Raw genomic sequence first — 20,005 nt, forward strand, 5'->3', positions numbered from 1 at the left:
GGATGCCCTAGCTCACCTCCCTCGCTGTGCAGAAGACACACTGAGGTCCAGGGAACTGAGAATTTCATAACAGAGTCAGTTAGTTGTAGGAAAATCATCTGAGTTTCAGACTAGTGTTCTTCATTCCCGAGACACCCTCTTTGGGCTCCAGCGTTGTTGGTGGGAATGTCCTCTCTCACTTCAGGTGGAGCACCAGGATACCACAGCCAAGCCAATGATGGAAGAAACTCACCCATCAGTGGGTGTCTAACTCTTCTCACAACACACGACATCTTCCATGCCTGACTGCATCTCAACAAAGGTTTTTAATCGGCAACCTGCAGTGTGACATTTCTAAGTAGAATTGCTTCCTTGGGCCCGCAGGTCCCCTCCCTGTCACTGGGATTTGGGCAGAGTGCTGGCAACCTAAGCCTCACACCCACTCTCTCAGAGGGCAAGGAGGCCTCTCATGGCCCAGCCGAAATGGCAAATAAAACAAATTCTGCTTTAATCCATTTAGAACATAATATAATTCTGCAATAAATAGAATTTCCTTTTTGTTCAGATCACTTGGGTTAAATGTTAGAAACCCGAGTAGGTTGTGTGGGGTTATAGAATTACGTGGGGTTTCCAACAATTTTGAGCTCTTGGTCTGAAATTTTGGCACAGAGTTTTGGAAACCAACTTTTCAAGCAGTTGCTTGGCATTGCTCTCTTTGACTAAAATGGAAAATGGGAGATGCCTCAAGTCTTAATTGCATTAAGGCCTAATTGCATTTGCACATTTTGATTGGTGGATTTTATCACATCACAATAGTAAATAATGTTTGGGGCTGCAGAAATGTGGGCTTGAGGTGGTCATGGAAGTTTAGACTCTAGGGTGGCTGAGTTTTACTTGGTACCAGACTGTCTGATGACGCTAACTATAACTTGCTCACAGATTAGAGAGCTGTGGTGGCAAGGCCTGCGCTCTTCTCGTTGTTTGGTTCCCTACTGACTGCCTTGGGTGGTGGATGCTGGGTGGATGGTGTCTCTGTGCACGCAATCTTACAGCACAAGCCAACAGACATCTCATTGTAAGAGCCGGTGGACTGGCGACTGTGGAAAACCAGGAAATGCTGGCAAAGCCTGTCTAAATCAAGGGTTCTCCCCAGCTTTTTAAATAAAAGGGGCTTGGGGTGCCAATCTGAGTCAAAGGGGGGCAGCCAGGGAACTTGTTCTGCAGCAGAGTTTGCATAATAATTTAAACTGCCATTTAGCGGAAACTCTTATTTTGCAGTGGGTATGATTCATTAATCCTCAAAACAATTCTATGATAGATATTCTGTTATTAACCCTGTTCTGATTTCCAGCTGAGGCACTGTGAGTAACTTGCTCAGGTGGTAAAGAAAGGACTCAAGCCAAAGCAGTCTTACTCCAAGATCTGTGTGCTTGACCACTCTGCCACCCTGCCTTTTGGTTGCAAGCGTGTTGTCTATTACTTACATCGGACGCTTATTTGGGGAGCCTGTTAGAGATTATGGGGGCGGTAAAGATCCTCATCTGAAGATTTTTAGCTATAAAGAAATTTACAAAGAAGAAATTCCTTCATTTATTTTACAAATACTTTTTTTGTATCTACCATGTGCCAGACATGGTTTAGGCACTTGGGATACAGCCGTGAACAAAACAGACAAAAATAGCTGCCTTTAGGCTAGGCGTGGTAGCTCACACTGGTAGTCCCAGCTACTGGGGAGCCTGAGGCAGGAAGAGCGCTTGAGCCCAGGAGTTGGAGGTTGCTGTGAGCTATGATGATGCCACTGCACTCTAGCCAGGGTGACAGAGCGAGACCCTGTCTCAAAAAAAAAAAAAAAAAAAAAAACAAAGCTGCTTGAGGAGCTTGAACCCTAGCACGGGAGGCAGATAGAAGAGGTAATAATTAAGTATAGGGCACAACTAATATGTGAGAGAATGGTAAGTGCTATAAAAAATGGAACAGAGCTTTGCGCAGCGGCAGTATCGTAGCCAATGAGGTTTATCCGAGGCGCGATTATTGCTAATTGAAAACTTTTCCCAGTACCCCGCCATGACGACTTGCAATATAGTCGGCATTGGCAATTTTTGACGGTCCCCACGGGGACTGAATGATAAAAAAAAAAAAAAAAAAAATGGAACAGAACAGGAAGAAAGGAAGTGGGGACAGGGAGGGGGCAGATTTCTAACTTGAAAGGATGGCTGAGACAGGCCTCTTTGAAAAGGTGACAATTGAGCAGAGACTTGAAGGAGGCAGAGAGCCAGGCTTAGGGACACTGACGGGTGATGTTTCAGGCAGGGCAATGGCCAGTGCACCAGTGCTACGGTGACACAAGCCCCCAGTGCCTGAGGAGATGGGGTCAGACAGAAAGTAGACAGCGGTGAGGTCAGAGAGGTAATGAGACCAGGACAGGGGTGAAATGGAGGCCCCTGCAGGGTTTCCATCAGAGGTGTGAGATCACCTGACTTCGAATTCTAAAAGGTTGACTGTAGCAGCAACTGCGTGGAGCAAGAGTTCAAGCAGGGAGACCAATGAGGAGGCTGTGCGGTCGTCCAAGTGAGAGAAAGTGGTGGCTGGACCGGCAGCAGTGGAGACGGTGAGAGATGCTAGGATTCTGGATAATCTTGACATTAGAGCCAACACGATTTCTGAGGGACTAGATGTGGATACAAGAAAAAGGAGGGTCAAAATTTTTGGCTTGAACAACTGGAAGAAACGGTTTTCCTTTAACTGCGATGGGGAAGACTGCAGGTGTAACAGATTTTCGAGAGGACTATCAGTAGTTCAGTTTTGGACATGTTAAGATTGAGACATTCAAAGGACGATGTTGAGCAGGCAGTTGAAGGGATGGATCTGGAGTTCAGGAGTGAAGCTGGGCTGAGTTGTTAGCATTTAGGTAAACATGAGACTTAATGAGATTACCAAAAGATAATGAACAGCACCAAATCCCACCATCTAGAGATAGGGAAGGTTAACAGCATGGCAATTTCTTCTCCAGATTTCTCTGTCTAGTGTATATAATTAAGTAATACAGTATATGTCTTAGTTATTGCTACAGTAATGCTTCATAATGAACTTTCATTGGCCTATAACATATATTTATTTTTCTTGCTCATGGGTCTGTGATCTGGCTGTAGGACCTTCCATTAGACGGTGGGTGGATTTGGCTTGGTTCAAGGTTTGGGTTGGTTTCGTTCTATTTCACTTGTCTTTACATTCCTCTTGGGTCAGTCAGCAGCTTCCCAGGACATATTTTTCTTGTGACAATAGCAGAAATGCAAGTATGTGAGCAGAGACATGTAATGCCTCTTAAGGTTTTGGCTTGAAACTGACACATTGTCACTTTTGCCTACATTCCCTTGGCCCAAACAAATCAAATGGTCAAACCCAAGATTAATGGTGCTGGGAAATGTACTCTTCCCACTCCAGAGCACTTACAAGGTCATGCTGCAAGGAAGAAGTGAAAAATTGAAATAATAATCCAACTTAGCACAATCTATAGTATAGAATTTTATATAACATATAGTTTTACATGAAGTATGGCAAAATATACAGTATTTTGTACATCTTTTCAGTATATAGGCATACTGCAGAGATGATATGGGTTGGTTTCAGACCACTGCAGTTAAGCAAATGTGGCAATAAAGCAAGTCATGTGGAAGTTATGTTTACACTATATTGTAGTCTATTAAGTGTGCAATAGTATCATGTCTATAAAACAATGTACACACTGTAATTAAAAATACTTTATTGTTAAAAATGCTGAAGACTACCTGAGCCTTTAGCAAGTGTTCGTGTTTTTGCTGGTGGAAGGTCTTGCCTCGATGCTGTTGGCTGCTGGCTGATCAGGGTGGTGGTTGCTGAAGGTTGGGGTGGCTGTGGCAATCTCTTGAACTAAGGCAACAATAAAGTTTGCCACATTGATTGACTTTTCCTTTCACAAAATATTTCTCTGTAGCATGTGATGCTGTTTGATAGCATTTTACCCACAGTAGAACTTCTCTCAAAATTGGAGTCAGTCCTCTCAGACCCTGCCACTGCTTTATCAACTAAGTTTATGGACTATTCTAAATTCTTTGTTGTCATTTTAACAATGTTCACAGCATCTTCATCAGGAATATATTCCACCTCAAGAAACCACTTTCTTTGCTCATCCACAAGAAGCAACTCCTCAACCATTTAAGTTTTATCATGAGATTGCATCAATTCAGTCATGTCTTCAGACTCCACTTGTAGTTATCTTGTTATTACCATTATATCTGCAGTTACTTCACTTGACTGAAGTCACGGAACCCTCACAACCATCAACGAGGGGTGGGATCAGCTTCTTCCAAACTTCTGTCAGTGTTGTTTTTTTGGTTTTTGTTTTTTTTAATAGACAGGGTCTTGCTCTGTTGCCCAGGCTGGAGTGCAGTGGCTATTTGTAGGTGCAATCATAGTGCACTACATCTTTGAACTCTTGGGCTCAGGCAATCTTCCTGCCTCAGCCTCCCAAGGAGCTGGAACTACAGGTGCGCACTGCTGTGCCTGGCTTATTAATGTTGATTTTTTACTTTTTCACATAAATCATGAATGTTCTCAATGGCATCTATTAATAGAATGTTGAATCCTTTCCAGGAGGTTTTCAGTTAGCTTTTCTCAGATTCATCAGAGGAATCAGTATCTATGGCAGCTTGTAGCTTCACGAAATGTATTTCTTAAATAAGACTTGATTAGACATGAGGATTTTATGAAAAAAAAAAAAAAAGAAAAAAAAAAGAAAAGGAAAAAAAAAAAGACTTGAAAGCTGAAATTGCTCCTTGATCCGCAGGCTGCAAAATGGATGTTGTGTTAGTCGGCAAGAAAACAATACTGATCTTTTTGTACATCTCCATTAGAGCTCTTGGGTGACCAGGTACAAGGAATCTTTTTTTCTGAGCAGTAGGCCTCAACAGTGGGCTTAAAAACATTCAGTAAACTGTGCTGTAAACAGATGTGCTGTCTTTTGGGCTTTGTTTTTCCATTTCTAGAGCATAGGCAAAGTAGATTTAGCATCATTCTTCAGGGCCCTAGGATTTTTGGAATGGTAAATGAGCATTAGCTTCAACTCAAAGTCACCAGGTACATTAGTCCCTAACAGGAGAGTCAGCCTGTCCTTTGAAGCTTTGAAGCCAGGTATTGACTTTTCCTTTCTTGCTATGAGAGTCTTAGATGGTCTCTTCTTCCACCATAGAGCTGTTTCATCTACATCAACAGCCTGTTGTTTAGTTTAGCCACCTTCACCAACTGATTTTAGCTACCTCTTCTGGATAACTTGCTGTAGCACTTGCTGCTTCACTTTGCACTTTTATGTTACAGAGACAGCCTCTTTTCTTTAACTTCATGAACTAACCTCTACTAGCTTCCAACTTTTCTTCTGCAGCTTCCTCACATCTCTCAGCCTTCATAGCATTGAAGAGAGTTAGAGCCTTGCTCTGGATTAGACTGGCTTAAGGGATAGTTGTGGCTAGTTTGATCTTCTATCTAGAGCATTCAAACTTTCTTCATATCAGCAATAAGGCTTTTTTATCTGCTCAGGTGTTCACTGGAGTAGCACTTTTAATTTCCTTCAAGAACTTTTCCTTGGCGTTCACAACTTGACTAACTGGAGCAAGAGGCCTAGCTTTTGGCCTGTCACAGCTTTCAACATGCCTTCCTCACTGAGCTTAGTCATTCCTAGCTTTTGATTTAAAGTGCGACACATAAGACTTTTCCTTTCACTCGAACACTTAGAGACCACTGTAGAGTTATTAATTGGCTTAATTCCAATATTGTCGTGTCTCTGGGATAGGGAGGCCCAAAGAGAGGGAGAGAGATGGGAGCCAGTTGGTGGAGCAGTCAGAACACACAAATCTTTATCCATTAAGCTCTTCTTTTATGGGTGTGGGTCATGGTACCCCACACAATGACAAACATCAAAGATTACTGATCTCAAATCACTGTAACAGATATGATGATAATGAAAAGTTTGAAATACCGTGAGAATTATCAAAATGTGACTCAGAGACACAAAGTGAGCACGTGCTATGGGAAACATGGCACCTATAATCTTGCTTGACGCAGGGTTGCATAGAACTTAAATTTGTAAAATCGCAATATCTATGAAATGCAGTAAAGAAAAATGAAATAAAATGAGATATGCCTGTATATTTTTCCATGTCAGTAATATTTTTACTGCCTGCAATGTATTCTATTACATAGATGTATAATACATTGTTTAACAAATTTCCTATTTATGGACATTTAGGTTGTTTGTGACTTTTCGTTACTACAAATAATGCTGAACAAGTTTGTAATTATATCTTTGCACAATTTTCTGAGTTTCAATTTAGGATAAATTCCTAAAAGTAAAATACATAAATTAAAGTGTAAATATGCTTAAAATTTTGAACCATTTAAAAAAATTGTTGCCCAGAGATGTTATGCCAGTTTATATTCCCATCCATAGTGCCACAGCAATGTCCATTTTCCAACACATTTCTCAATATAGAGTTATTAGCAATCTTTTCCCTTTTTGCCACTCTTATAAGTGAAAAATATATTGATTATTAGTAAAGTTGAATTTTTAAAATCTGCTTATTAGCCAATTGGTATTTCTTTTGTATATTACCTGTTAGTTTTGTTTATATTTCTATCAAGGGGTTTCCCTTTTTCTAATTGATTTTTAAAAACTATTTATATATTAAGGCTATTAAACTATTGTGATTTTGTTGAAATATTTGTGATAGTCTTTGAAATACAGAATGTGTTAGTTTCCTATTGTTACTATAACAAGTTACCACAAACTTACTAGCTTTAGATAACACCAATTTATTCTCTTATCATTCTGGAGGCCAGAAGCCCCAAACTGGTCTCAGAGGGTTAAAGTCAAGGAGTTGGCAGGGCTGGTTCCTCTGGAGGTTCTGGTGAGGAGTCTGTTTCCCTGCCTTTTCTGGCTACTGAAGGCTGCTATGGCATTTTTTGGCCTGTGAACCCTTCCTCGCATCACTCCACGCTCTGTCTTCACATCTCCTACTTTCTCCTTTGACTTTCTTGCCTCCCTCTTATAAAGATGCTTGTGATTATGTTTAGGGCCCACCTGGATAATTCAGGATATTCTCCCCAACTCAATATTCTTAACTTAAAGGATCTGCAAAGTCCCTTTTCTGTATAAAGTAATATTCACAGGTTCTAGGGATTGGGCATGGACATCTTTGGAAGGCAATCATTCAGCCTGCCACACAGAATGTTTAAGTTTTAGGTTGTCCAACCAATCATATAACCAATATTTTTCCTTATAGTCTCTTGCTTTTGTGTCTTGCTTATAAAAAGCCTTCTTCACTCCAGTTTCACACACAAGTTACCTAAATTTTCTTTTGGGATTGTTATGGTTTTTGTATATTTTCAAATTTGAATAACCTATATTTTTTTTACTGATTTGTAAATGCCATCTTTATTACGTACTCATTCAAGTTTTGAGTCCATTTCTGGAGTCTTTGTGCTTTATGTTCCATTTTTCTGTGTCTCTATATCATTATCACAATATTATAAAAAGTCATATATCATATCTATGAAATCAAGTTACTTTTCATTTTTTCTTTTTTAGCATTTTTGGCTACTTTTACATTTTTTAAAAGTTATGAAATATTGGACACACACATCATATATATAGTGTGTAGATTGTATAAAGAATATGAATAGAACTAACAGCCATGTTTGCACCACCCAACTTAAGAAACAAAACATTGCCAGTACCTTTGAAGCTCCTGGCTCCCCTACCACACCTCCCACGAGGAGGACACCACCATTGAGAAGGTTGAGTTTAGCATTCCCTTACTTTTCTTAGTAGTCCTAACACATGTGAGACCATTTTTAAAACATCCTTCTTTTTCATCACTCTTCTGTCTTGCTCCTGCCAAGTCTCTGACTATCCAACGCAACCATTAGGCACTTGCTGTGATTCAGTGTAGATTCTTACCTAAGGTCATCTCCATGTCCAGGAAATGTAAACAGGAGATGCACTATTTAAAGCTTGGTATCCAGGCCATTTTTAAGGGTTTTATTTTTGGGTGGCCAAAAAATAAATGTCCACAACATTTAAGAATGGGATTGGTAGAAGCTGAAAGTTTACCAACGTCTTTTCCAGCACTGGCCAATGATGTTAAAATGGTTTTCCCATCTTTCATCAATGTTAATGTGGTTGTTTCGATGCAGTTATATCCACCCAGGCATTTTTTTTTTTGAGACAGATTCTCACTCTGTTGCCCTGGCTAGAGTGCTGTGGTGTCAGCCTAGCTCATAGTAACCTCAAACTCCTGGGCTCAAGTGATCCTCCTGCCTCAGTCTCCCAAGTAGCTGGGACTGCAGGTGTGTGCCATGACACCTGGCTAATTTTTTGTTTCTATTTTTAGTTGCCTGGCTAGTTTTTTCTATTTTTAATAGAGATGGGGTCTTGTTCTTGCTCAGGCTAGTCTCAAACCCCTGAGCTCAAGCAATCCTCCTGCATTGGCCTCCCAGAGTGCTAGGATTGCAGGTGTGAGCCACCACACCAGGCCCCTGGCCACATTTTGATGCCCACTAAAAGCAAATAGTTAAGCTGGTAGCTTAAAAAGGACACAGCAATTCCACTTCTGTGAATTCATCCTTCAGATATACTTTTATAGGTACAGAAAGAATTTTGTATAAGCTTATTCCTTGCAGCATTATTTGTAATAACAAAAGATTGGAAGCAACACAAATGTTCATCAATAGAGAACTGGTTAAGCATAGTACAGCCATACAACAAATATTACATAATTATAAAAAAAGAAGGGGCAGAACAGTGCATATAGTATGTTACTTTTTGTTTAAAAAGGTGGAGGGGATAATATATATTCTTGACATATGCATAAAGAAACTCTAGGTATTCACAGGAAAATAATAATAGTAGTTACCTGGATGGTAGAAAACAGTTGGATAGAAGATAGGGATGGGAAGACTTTTCACTGTAGACTTTTTCAATTTTTTAAAAAATATTTGAACCATAAGAATGCATTGCCTATTTAAGTTTTTAAAACAAGTCCATGTAATATATATAAGAGATATCTTCACCCCATCTCAGACTCCCTACCTCATGCCTAACACTACTCCAGCCCACATAGCTACTCTGAACCTCACCCTGTTCTTAAGGGATGTATTTTGCATACAGATTGGTGATTAAAAACACGGTGCAGTTGTTATGAGTATCTAGTTCAAAATGCCACCTCTTTTTTCTTGGACCAGCTCAACAGAGATGTGAAAAATGTTACTAAGTTGCTCCCCAGGTTAAGAACGCTGTGAGAATTTGATGCAAGATTTTATCCATTCACATATTAACTCGATCGATGAGTAGATATTTACTCAGACTCTCTAATGTGCTGGTCCATTTGCTGGATGTGTTTAGCTTTGTATTTAGACAGCTCATGCTGGTCATTGTGAGAAGGATCGGTGGGAGTGTTCTCAGCTTGGTGGCAGGGCACTGGCTTGGAGGTGGCTGCAGATGCAAGTCTGGACAGTGAGTGGACAGGGAGGAGGAGGTAGAGTGCTGGGCTCTCTTGATGCTCCTTTCATAGAGGCAGTTACGACTGTCTGTCCAGCCACTGCTAGCAGGCTCAGAGAGGAAACTTTCATCTGATATTGCATGACTGTTCCCTACTGTCTGAAATAATGGACTTCACCTTCCAAAATGTCAGAAGCAGATAAAGAGCTACAGCAAGGCAAAGCAATAGCAATGACTCTTGTTTTTCCAGAGGGCATAATGCTAATTGCCAATTCTAGTTGCATAGTGAATTACTGGCTAAATTTATTTTATTGTGCTCTACCCTTTTAGCTCAGAAGTATTTTAAGGTGATAAAAATGAAAAGCCCACTTTACTGTTGAATAGTTTGAGCTAATAAATACCAGTGTCGGGGGAATGGAAAGAGTTGCTGAGGACACAGACAGGGCTTTTTTTGTTTTTGTTTTTGTTTTTGTTTTTTTTAGTTTATTTTTGTAGGTCTTCTCAGGGTATCCACAGCTGTACAAAGAGTCTTGGGAATTGCAGAAGTAAAACAATGATGTAATTCCAGCCTCTTGGGGCCTTTGCTACATCAGGGAGAATTTTCTCTGGGATTGATGGATGAAGTTGTCTTATATGTAGGAAGATTAGGCCACGGTTTATTCTAATTTTGGCATACATTATATCTGAAAACTGATGCCTGATATCCCACCATTAGCAAAATCACTCGTTGGAGGTGATATTGCTCCTTATTAAAATACACATGGACATTGATGGAGAGAGCAAATCTTAGTGGTGGAGGTGGGGGTGGGGATTAGGAGGGAGGGTGAGCAAGGTGGGCAGAGGATTCTGAACCAGGGGGTGGCACTGGCACTGAGCGGGGAGAGAAACAGAACATACGGAGACTGTAAAAAGTAAGGGCGTGGGAATGGTTGCTGGAGGGGATCTAAGGCAAATTTCACTCGCTTTCCAGTATTGTCAGGGGCTGAGCTTGCTCAGAATTCGGCATAGGAAAGTCTGCATCAAAGGGGGAGGCAAAAGCTTCAAATATGGTTTCACACTGCTGCCCCTATTGCAAATTCTTCACAGGGTTGTCCCACAGGGACCTTGTTTACTTGGCCAGCATGCATTGTCATTAGAGATCTTTGGATATTGAAGTAATTAAAAACTGCACTTAATATTCTGAGGCACAATGCAATATTAGAGATGCTCACTTCTTAGAGAAGTCATGTGGCGGATTCTGTCACATCTTGGTGCAGCTTGGCTGCTCCATGACTAAGGATTATGCTTGCAGATATTGCCGAAGAACCGAAAACGTAGCCAATTAGTTTTAATGATTTGCTATTACAGCGTTATTCTATGTGTATAATCACCAGGTGTTTGTGTTTGGAGGAAGAGTGATCTTTTCCCTTTAACAAAGGGCTCTTTCATGGCAGTGGTGACAAAGTGGCAAGCAATCAGTAGATGCTGCTGAGGGAGGGGACACTGGCTTTTATCTTTGAAATCATTATTTTCACTTTCACATCAAGATTGTAAAACTGTGCATAACTTTTTTGATTGGTATTACAGTAGCTTTTAAATACGTAGGTCTGCCAGGCAAAACTGTATGTTGCGCAGGGAGCAAATCCATCCACCCGTTCAATGCACCCTCAGAGCCTGTATGAGCCAGGTGCTGTGCTGGGCGTGGCAGGTGCATCGATGAGCAAGAGCAGAGCCAGCCCCAGCCCTGGTACAGTTACAGTGAGTGAAGGAGACCCACGTTAACTGAATAGCCACAAACATAGGTGTAGCGTTTCCAACTACGGCAAGTGCTGTGAGAAATAGGCACATAGTCGTAGGGAAGCACATACTAAGGAAAGGGCTGTTTACATTGAGATCTGAGGCATGAATAGGAGTTAACCAGGTAAAAAGGTGTTGGGGGGGGCGGATGTAGAAGGTGAGGAAGAAAGGTACAAAGAGCATTCCAGACATAAAGGAGCTTGAGAAACCGAAGTACCGGTGTTTCCAGAGAGCAATTCTTTGTATATGACTTTGGCCATGTCATTGAACTTGATGGTGTTTTAGGTTTCTTAGTTGAAAAATGAAGGTTTTGATACTGGCTCCCTATCATTATAAACAGCAACTGTCTTATAATTAATGAAAAATTGAACAGCCCTTTCGAGTTCTAAAATGAAAGGTGGCGTAATGGCATAAACCCTGCCAAAAGCTACATCCAAAGGAAAAAAAAATTAATAACTTGGCACTGAGCTCAGCTTAAGGCATGCAAGTAGATAATAAAAGTCCTCTGATTATGTTTTGCTTTGTGATGGAATCACAATTGAATTTTTCTGCAAATCAGAGCTCAATTCCTCTGAGGTAGAGCTGTGAGCTTCATCTGCTGGGCTTCCAGTTGCTGAGACTGCATGAGTCATCAGGCCCACACTGGTTAAGTGCATTATATTTTAGTGTATGGATGAAGATTTTGTTCTTTAAAAGATAATTGCTCAGGAAACCAAAACAATTCACCCCTATTACCTTGTTTAAAAAGAATCAGCTTTATTTTTAGGCTGAAATTTATCTGACTAGAAGTTTCTGGCCATACGTATTATGTGTACTGAGCTAATTTGATTTTGCCAGGAATCCATTTGGAAGGCAGGTCAGAGTCTGGCCTGTGTGAACCAGGAGGTGAGAGGGGGACTCTCGCCACCCTCTTCTCTGTGAAGTGTAGCCCATTACCAGGTTCGGGCCCGGCTGATTTTGAACCAAGTGAGTATGTAGTGAAAATAAGTCCAGGTGCAAATGTTCATTTAGTGTAGAAACAGGTCCATATTTCACCACGAAGAGGCCTCCACAGTGGAAAGAAAAGAGGCTGAATTCCACCATCAGAGCCTCCTTGCCTTACTGTCTGTGACAGAGGCCGGCCAACGTGGCCAAAGGTGATGCTAATCTCATCCCTGCTGCTGCAGCCGACGGAAACTCAGCTGGAAACTGTTACCCCACATCTGGATTTTATTGCTCTTGTGAAATGAAGCTCTGCAGTCCCTGCCCACTGGAGGGACTGATCCGTCACCGAAGAGTGTGTGCTCGTCCCTGCAGCAGAGATGTGGGCGACAGCTACTTCAATCTCTGGCATCTCAGCCTCCCAGCCAATTAACTCTGGGAGCTGTTGGCCAAGTAAATCAAAGGACAGGAAACAGGCTAAAATTAGACGTGAAGGGGGAGATAAAACCACAGCTCTTTTGAACTCACAAGCATTTGTTAAACCAAGGTAACGGCACCAGGTATATATATATTTTTTGTTTATTTTTTCTGATGCTATTCACAGTTTTTATCAGATAATAGTTCAGTTAATTATAAAGATCTGGGACTTTAAAAATAACTTTCCTTGCCTGCTAGATTGGGAAATGGGAAGCCGTCTTCCTGTGGGTTGTTGTGGCTCAGGCTGGTTTTTGAGCGGTCCAGGTGCTGGATTAGGTTTATGCTAAAAATTAAGCCCAGAGGCTATACCAATAATTGTCACTCAGCATGGGCTCCCAATCACGTGTCTGTGGGCTTCCTGAGACTTATGGAACTGGAAGAACTGATTTTTGCCCTATACTCAGAGAAAACTGTGTAAGAATATCTTGAGGAGGAAATCTTTCCTTCTGTCCACTCTTTGCAGAGTGTCTAGGCGTGTGAGCTCTGCAGTCAGACAGGTGTGGGTTCAAATCTTAGCTTCACCCTGACTGTATGAATTTACACAAGTTTCTTCTCTAACTCTGTTTCCTTATCTGTAAAATGGGGATAATAGCACTCACCTTGTTTTGAGAATTGAATAATATAACAATTGTACTTTTTCTTGGGCTTCGCATGTAATGAACACTCAATGAAGTTATTATTATTATAGTTCAACCAGTATATATTATTAATAAATGGCTGACATGTGTCATGCATTGTAAAAGATACCAAGAAGTATTAACCATAGTTAATACTTTTCATGTTCCTGTAGGAACATGAAAAACAAATATGGATAGAACCTATTAATACCAGTGAGGTCATAGGTAAAACATAACTAGAATTAAATGGACAGGGAAGTTGACGGTTAGGAGTTCAAAGTTCACTGATCCCTGGATTAGTCAGAGAAGGCTTTCTGGAGGAAGTGGGCATTGGACTGGGGATGAGCCAGGGTTTGGGGTTAGGATTCTGCTCTTGCCACCATTCTCAGCCTCATAAATTCCCTGTTTACACAGGCTGGAGAAGAGGTACGCCTGGAGGGTCACAAGAAGATGCCATTCTCAGGTTACTTTTGCTATTGGCCCAACTGTCAGCTACACAGAAGGTACTTCTGTGAAAAAAATATTGTGTGTGGCTGCAAATGCCACAATCTTCCTTATGTTGCAATCTCTTCTGCTGAGAGAAAAACAATTCTCTTTCCTTGGTTCTTCATTCAGATCATGCTTTATTGATTATCTAATATATTAATATATCCCATGTGCTAGGTGCTAGAGACAGATGAAAAGACCAGTCTCCTCTGCTCCCTTTGGACAGCCAAACGTGGAGCCCTTGGATTGCTGATGGAGCCAGTACCAGAAGTCTCCAGTCGGCCCTTTACTACCAAGGCTGCTGCACCACTGGCCAAGGAGAGCAGAGATGTCACATGGCCTCAGTCTGTAGCAACGAGGACTGTTGCATCTCTGAGGTTTGAATAAAAGAAGGAATCTGTTATAACCAAGGGAATCACAAATTAGTATTTTAAAAATCACCCACTTTCATTAGAAGGGAAACCCTTCATTCTCCCTCTCTCTTTCTCTTTCTCTCTGCCTCTTTCTGTTTCTGTGCTTACATATTGATCTCTGACCACAGAGAGGTGGTCTTCTGCCTCCTCTCTTTTCTCAAGAAGTGATGGAGAGAATGCTTCTGAGATCAGCCTTCCTTTAGATGATCCTCCCTAGCTGCCAATCTGATTGGTCAATGTCTAAGACAAGCACCAGGTCATATTTACCTGTGGGCAAGGTCACTGTGCCTTAAGGCGTGGTTCAAATCCTGCATTTACTTTCCCCTCTCTGAGCTCAGGTGCAGGAAGCTCAGCTCCACTCCTGTCCATGTGGATCTGCCACATCCCTGTCTTGTGGAGCCTGGCCGTCCTCCCAGTTTTTTCTGTTGGGCCTTTCTCCAGGGGGCTGAGCCAGGCCTGCTGTCATTGTCCATGCTGCTGAGTTGGTTGGGTCACTCTGTCTCCCTGAACATTTAGGTTCAGGAAGGAAAGATCAGGAAGAAGGAAGCCCATGTCAGCCTCCCACCTCAGGTGTATTCGCTATGCAACCCTTACTGAGTTTTGTGCTGGGGTATTACGGCTTGCCTGGTCATCAATAACTGAATACTCCAGTTTTATCTGCTTAGTGGTCTTTGTGTAGGCACAGACCTACTGCCAGATCCCCACAGGGGAGGAGGGTGAGTGGCACCCTGCATTCTAGTTCAATAGCCACGCATTTAAGAAGTATTCTGCTCAAGGCTCAATTTGGGGTCTGATAATTAGGAATGCTTCTTCCCATCTGGTTGTCTTCACCAGTTGGTAGCTGTGGCAGAGAAAAAGCTGTGTGTTCATCAAATCCATGTTCATGCGCCTTCTTCTGGGCACATGAGGAACTATGCTTCCCAACCCCCGAGAATTATGGAGTGGCCGGCACCCAGTTCTGGCCAATGAGGTGTGACAGGCAGCGAAAAAGTCCTCTCTCAGTCTCCAGCTTCTCTCCCTCTACCTAAGTGACTGTTGAGGCCTCATGTTCTGGAAGATGCAGCAACAAAATGGAACCCCAAGTTGTTCCTTGGAAGGGAGCTGCCCTGGAACCCATAGAAGACTTTTTGTGAGTGAGGAACAAGCCTTGGTTGGGTTAATTCACTGAGATTTTTGCTACTGCAGCATAATCTAGCCTGTTCCAACTGACACAACCATCTGCTTACTTGCTAATATTACTGTCACTGCTTTCCTGGCCCTGTGGATGCCACTCTTTTTCACAACTAGGACTTCTACAGCTGGCAGTTCGGAGACCTCATACTCGCTTCCTGACTGCTCACTGCTGATTCCATTTAACCCTGGATTTTCAGGATCTAAGTAAAGGAGACTAGATCTACTGCCTGGACCTTCCTTTAAAACAACAAACAAAAAGAAAAAAAAAAGGAAGAAGAAGAAGAAAAGAAAACACATTTGTTTCAGACACATCTGCCTAATTCTATATAGAATTTTCTTAACTCCGGCTTGATTTTCTTAACTCCGATGAGTACCTGAAGCTCTCCTGTCAGAAGATTCAGTGTCTTTGGGTCATGGGTAATCTCGTTAAGGAGATTTTAAAGACTGAAGCCACCACAGCGAGCAGTGTAATAGCTAGAAATCCTGGCTGTCTTCCTTCCCTAGTAGCTTAGGAAGTGCCTCATCGCTCTTAAAAAATAAATAGTCTTCAGCCCTTCCACTCCCTTTCATTGCAAGGGAAAGTTGGGGAAAGTATTTATAATTACAGAAAATGGAAATAGAAGGCTTTTGTAATTTTCTCAGCTTGGAACCATATTAGTCTGCTGAAGCTGCCATAACGAAATACCACAGATGGCGACTTAAACAACAGAAATCTATTTTCTCACAGTCCTGGAGGCTGGAAGTCCAAGATCAACATGCCGGCAGAGTTGGTGTCATTCTGAGGCCTCTCTCCTCGGCTTGCAGAGAGCCAGCCGCCTTTTCCCTGTGTCCTCACAAGGGTTTTCCTTGGTGCCTGTGTGGAGTGGGTATCTCTTTTTCTTCTTATAAGGACACCAGTTCTATCAGATTAAGGTCCCACCCTTATGACCTCACTTAACCTTTATTACCACCTTATAGGCCCTGTCTTCAAATACAGTCACCTCGGGGAGTTAGGGCTTCAATGTATGAATTTGGGGGGTACACAACTCACAGAACTACGTTGAGGAATCAGCCTCCAGTAGTTAAGTTGCTTGTCTTCTGCCATTTTAGTGGATTTAGCTGTGGTGCCTATTGTGGGGGGACATTGAGGAGGACGGGAAGATATAGCAGCGGCTGGAAACTTCTAGCACTCATGGGGGGTATAGGGCTCACCTGTGTAAGGGAGGTGTCCGTTCTGAAAAGGGCTCCTAGGATTGCACGTGTGCTCTCTAGGTATGGAGGCAAATGACTGCCCTCTCCCCACATCTGTTGCCCATACTACAGTCAGGTGAAATTCTAAAACGCAGACCTAAGAAATTTACTCCCCAGCCTGAAATCCTTCACTGATTTCCCATTGCTCTCAGGGTAAAACACAAAGTCTTTAATAAATCTTGTCTACCATGATGTCTCCAGCACCTAGCATTGTGTAAGACACAGCACACATACCCACAAATGCTCAGTGAATAAATAAATGATTGAGCCAACACCAGTCTTTGGTATTGGGCCTCTTCTCTTGGCCTTCAGATTAGCAGCTGGCTTGACAACTGTTGTGGGAAGACCCTGAGCCCCAGGTGTTTTGAGTCTGGGCTCATGAGCTAGTCATCTGACAATTTGTGGGTAGGTCTTCTGACGGAAGCCCCGAGTCTTTGACTCCATCCTGAAATGTATAGGCAAGTGGGGCTCCACTCATTGCAAGAGCCTGCCAAACCATCACCAGTGGGTCTCAGTGCAGGTAAGATTTCTAAGCATTAATGGAGGCTTATGTCTACATAGAGTGAGTCCTTCCCTGGCCATAAGATTTCATTAACCTAGGCACCACCATTGACCTGGGGAAAATACCCAGTTACGTGCATGACAATTCAAAGGAAATAACCTAAAAATGATGGCAGATCGTACTATTGCCTGTGACTTTCTCCTCCAGATTTATTTCTGAAAAATAGCATTACAAATGTTTTGAGTTTAAGATAAAGAAGAAAAATCTGTTTGTGAGCTTCTTGCCTGTAATACCCTCTTTGAGATTTACATTAGAGAGCAAGCTTTTCTCTTTTGAAGACATTTTGTATGATCTGTTTTGTCCTTCTAGCTACTTAAATCCCTTTGGACCTATTTTCCCTTATAGGAGGGGTGCGCGGGTGGGGAGAAAGTCTGATCTGTCATTGATGGGCATGACATGTGAAAGTCCTGTGCATAAAGGGAGGAGAAAAGATCCCTCCATGGGGAGTTGGAAACTGGCAGCAAACTCCCCAGGCCCTTTTAACCACTGGCAATCAAACGCACCCTGTCTCCTCTCAGTTTAACTGTGAGGTTGTCTTGAGGTCTCTTCTTAAGATGTTGACAAAGCATTGCTTTTGTACTATCCTGCTCAGACCCCTGGTTCCTAGCAGTACCTCCTCGCTCAGGTAGCTCATCCCAGGGAGTGGGGCACCTGGTTTCCTCCTCTAATCGCAGCCTCTGGGCTGCCTCAGGCTCTGCAGCTGCAGCAGCTCCCTCTGGTTACTGCTTACTCTCACTGTTTACTTCTGTTTTTATAAATTCTCAAGCTTGCTTTTGATGGCTTTTAGTTCGCACCTATTTGCAGGTGCCTCTCTTATTTATTCAGAACTCAAGGAGATCTGTATGAGGTAAGCAATATTGGCCCCACCTTGGTGGAAAAGGAAGAAGGGAGGCCAGGGCACAGAGAGGTTAAATGTGTGATCCATGCAGCACAGCAGGCAATAGCAGATGCAGGTGTGGAGCTCCGGGGCCTATCCCAATTTAGTCCTCACTGCAGCCATCTACATTTTTTTCTCCAAAAATCACTCTGAAGTTTGCAATTTTGGTACATTCCCCACCTCCTTTGAACTCTCCACTTCTAAAGCTAAGTGAGACCTGAGGTCCATGTGGAAATCCCACAGGCCGGTGGAATCAGATGCATTTGGCCTATACTTCTGAAGTGCATGTTTATTCCAGATATCAGATAATTGCTCCTGCTCTTTCGTCTTTTTCCCAGTCCAATTCAAATTTTTCCAAGTCAAGTTTCAGGGTAACTCCCACCTCCCCCAATAAATGAAGTCTTCTCCAGACACTGCAACCTGTAGAGATCTCTTTCTTCTTAAGATCAGGTACTAATTTAGAATTTCATTGTTCATTTCTGATTTCATGGGGACGATGTAATCTCTTCTATTTTCTTGAGGACAGGGACCATGTCTTCCTCTACTTCTGACTTTCCCGTAAAACTAGAACAGTTCTAGGCAAATTAGATGCTCAATGAGTAAGTTGGCCTTTTTTGCCCTGAGGATAATTTTTACAGTGAAAGTGGTTTGTATATAAAAGGATCAGTTGAAAAATGTGATAAAAGCTCCAAAAGCCATAGGGCTGGATTAACCTGTCTCATCCTGACATCTCAGATGCTCTATTTGTATAACTGTGCCCCACTGGTGATGACATTAAATCATGATAATGCTTGGGTCTTCCCACAGTTCTCGGTTTCAACTTTTAGTCTTTTTTTTTAAATTTATGTTTTTTTTCTCTTATTTCATAGACCTTCTCTTAACCCACATCGGAATATTTTAAGATATTTTAAGACAAACTTGGGGCATATTTATTTAAAATTCAGATTCTCAGATCCTGTCCCAGACCATCTGAATAAGAATCTCAGTTTGGGGCTTGAGATTACCTCTCCAGGTAATCTTAATGCTTGTTAAATACTGTTGTATGGGATTTTTGTTGCAGAATAGAAGATACGGTTTCAAAGCATATTCCCAGACAACATTACATGGAGGATTCAGGGGAGTGAGATATCTAGGTGACCCAAATGTTTTATATTGAAATGTGTAATGCATCTTATCACCTGGGCATGGCTCATTTATTTATATGGTCTCATGTTCCTCACTTCCTGGTACCTTTTGGGTGCATCACACTGAGTACGTATTGGAATCTTTAAACTAATATCATCATCCCCACAGTAAGTATTTGCATCACACTGGGAGGCTTTGGAAATGCTAAAATGGGATTTCAGTTTGGCCAGGAGCTCCCTGGATTTTCCAAGGTTCATTCCTTTATGGTTTTTCCCTTCCAGTTTAGGTTACCTTTCTCTCGATTTTCATGACAGATCACAAAGAACTGCCTCTCTCCCACAGCTGTTGGAGACAGCTAATGAGGATTGGTGTGGATGGGTAGCTCATGAGCCCCTGTGGGTTTACTGGCTACAAAGGTCAGGGCAGACTCACCACTAGCACAGGGTCATAGAGTGGATGGCAGCCGGTCAGGAAAGATAAATATGACAAGATAGAGAACAAAGGAAGGTTATTATTACAAGAAGTGTCACTCAGATGATAATGGAATTTAACCAGTGAAAAAAATCACTCAAATCATGACCTGGCCCAAAAGGAAAATAACCCCTAGACTTGCAGAATTTATTGCAGCACTGTGATTGTTTGGCCATTAAAATGTCACTTGCAGAATGAAGTAGTTGGGAATACTGACTATAAAATGAAATTGTTTTTTAATTCTTCTCAAAATATTCCAAGCATTATTGAACGACCAGTTTATTAGGTCTCTGGGGAAATAATTATGACTTCAGGTCTGTTTTCAATGTAGACCTTCCATTCTCTTTTTCTTCTCTCTCTCTCTCTCTTCCT

The 20,005-nt window shown here is 41.9% G+C and overlaps 1 non-coding gene across 1 annotated transcript; it reads left to right on the plus strand.

Annotated features, from left to right (window-relative positions):
- Positions 1 to 1,956: 1,956 nt before the first annotated feature.
- Positions 1,957 to 2,097, plus strand: LOC123648786. Its single transcript, XR_006738782.1, has one exon. It is a non-coding gene; the product is annotated as a U4 spliceosomal RNA (small nuclear RNA).
- The last annotated feature ends 17,908 nt before the right edge of the window (positions 2,098 to 20,005 follow it).

This window comes from Lemur catta, chromosome 12, assembly GCF_020740605.2.
Source record: "Lemur catta isolate mLemCat1 chromosome 12, mLemCat1.pri, whole genome shotgun sequence".
NCBI classification, from domain to species: domain Eukaryota; kingdom Metazoa; phylum Chordata; class Mammalia; order Primates; family Lemuridae; genus Lemur; species Lemur catta.